Genomic DNA, 2,113 nt, shown 5'->3' with positions numbered 1-2,113 from the left:
CAGCAACCCGAGCCCCTCGCCCAGGCCCGGCGCTGCTCGACAGGCTGGGCCCGCTGGGGTGACTCCGGCCTCTGCAGTCCTTTGTAGCCTGTGCGGTCCCCGGTGAGCTCCGAGCTGTAAATATTTGCCCTGAGCTCAGCGAGGCCAGCTGCTCAGGCTGCAGCTGACAGGCAGGCGGGGGCCAGGCGGAGGGGGGTCGGAAAACTTGCGGCCTAGTGTGCACTGGGGGGAGGGGGCTGGGCCAGCTGGAGGGAAAGCAGACGCAGGCCTGGGGCCCTGGGGCAGAAATGTCTCCTCCTCGGAGCCATATGGACAGGCAACCAGAGGGGCAGCGGCTGGAGTCCCGCCCCCTGTAGTTGAAAACGTGGCCTTTGCAACCAGGAAACCCCAGTTCTCAGGGGGTGATTTCCCCGCCCCCGTCCCAGAGAACACTGGACAATATCTGGAGACATTTTGGGTTGTGGAAACATGGGGGCTGGTGCTACTAGGATCTCGTGGGTCCAGGCAGGGATGCGGCCAGCCATCCCACAACGGAGGATTACGGGCCATCGTGCCCGTGGGTGCCGAGGTTGAGCTGAGGCAGAAGGCGATTCCCACTCTGCCCTGAGTTGCTGTCTGACTTGGTGCGGCTCTGGGACCTCTGTGAGCCCACCCGCTCCCCTCAGGGGACTGAGCAGTGACGGATAGCAAGTGCGGCCCTGGTTGCCGGCGCACAGTCCGTGCTCAGTAAATGGCACCCGTGGCTTCAACCGGTGGCAACACAGCAGGGGCCAGGAGTTTGGGCGGGGGACACGGGCACGTGTGGGTGCAGAACCCAACCCCCACCTAACAACTGGGACCCAGGCCCACAACTGCCCGTCCCCGGCCTCCGTTCCTTCATCTGCAAACGAGAGGCGTCCCCGGTGACCTGTGAGCAGCAGGCAAACAGCTGAGAAGGGCTCAGCGCTGGGCCCAGAGCAAAGTCGCCCTCAGACGGTGTGAGACACCGCCTCCCAGCAAGCACTGGGGAGGCCTCCGGCCTGAAGATAATTGCAGGCACAGTTGTTGGGGACTTACCCCCACCCCACCCCCACCCCACCCAGGCACAGCGCCAGGGCCTCCTCACGGGGCCCTTTCTCCTTGAAGGCTGACAGCAACCACTTCACATGTAGAGGCACCGGTGCAACTGGGTCACATCACGAGGTCACCCAGCCGGTCAGCAAAGCGCCCAGATACTGAGACAGCTCACATTCACGGGACTCGGTCTCAGTGACTACTTCACGCCTGGTGTCGGTTCCTTTCATTCCTCCCGGGATCCCGGGTGAAAGGCACAGAGGGTGCCCGGCTGTGTTCATCCCTGTCCGGGCAGCTCGCTCAAGGTCAGCAGTCACGGCCAGCACGTCCGTGCCTGAGCCTGCCCGCTCTGAGGCGGCCTCTCTGGCCTCCTTCTTCCGTACCCTGGACTGGCCCCGGGCCCCAGGGAAGCCTGGACATAGCTCACCCCGCGTGCCAACATCTTACTTACTTTGTGTCACTACGTAGGAACCACGGTTTCCCACTGAGATACCCTAGCAGGTCTGAGCAGTGAAACTAGAAGCCCGTCCTGGCTCTCCCCCGGCTGTGGGTTCCTCTCTGTCTCTCCAGGCCCTTTAAGCTGCCGGACCCTATCCACCCCGGGCGCCTGGTCCTCTGTAGGGACCACAGTTGCCAAGCTTGGGTGGACTCAGCGCCCAGCTCCTCTTGACCCGGCTGCAAGCAGCGGCAAGAGGAGGGGCAGGGATGCGCCCAGGGAGCCCCAGGCATCCCAGTGCCCTGGGAGGAGGAGGTGCCCTGCGTACTGGGCCTGGCAGGGGTCGGGCAGGCGCCTACCTTGCCGCCAGCTGGCGCGGCCACGCAGCGACTGAGCGAGTCCAGGCGCGCGCTGTACTCGGTGAACTTCTTCTGGTAGCGCAGGGCGGTCATCTGCAGCTCCAGCTGCGCCGCGGCCAGCTGCGCCACCAGCGACTTCTCCCGCTTGCCCGCGCGCAGCGCCTCCTTCTTGAGGGCCTTGTGCAGCGCGCCGAGCCGGGCCTGCAGCGGCGCCGTTTGTGCCCCCGCAGGCCCCGCGCGCCAGAAGTGGCCGCCCGCGCGCAGC

General features: G+C 65.5%; 1 protein-coding gene across 1 annotated transcript in view; it reads right to left on the bottom strand.

Moving 5' to 3' along the window:
- PDZRN3 (PDZ domain containing ring finger 3) overlaps nt 1–1,949 on the bottom strand; it is an 84,972-nt gene extending 83,023 nt beyond the window's left edge. The window contains exon 1 of the mRNA XM_014467659.2: nt 1,849–1,949. The gene's annotated coding sequence lies outside the window, so the exon portion shown is untranslated. The remainder of the gene's footprint in view (nt 1–1,848) is intronic.
- Nucleotides 1,950–2,113: the final 164 nt, after the last annotated feature.

Source organism: Myotis lucifugus, unplaced genomic scaffold (assembly GCF_000147115.1).
Source record: "Myotis lucifugus unplaced genomic scaffold, Myoluc2.0 scaffold_408, whole genome shotgun sequence".
Taxonomy (NCBI): Eukaryota; Metazoa; Chordata; class Mammalia; order Chiroptera; family Vespertilionidae; genus Myotis; species Myotis lucifugus.
Note: the sequence above shows the minus strand (reverse complement) of the source record. Positions and strands in the feature narration are given on the sequence as shown.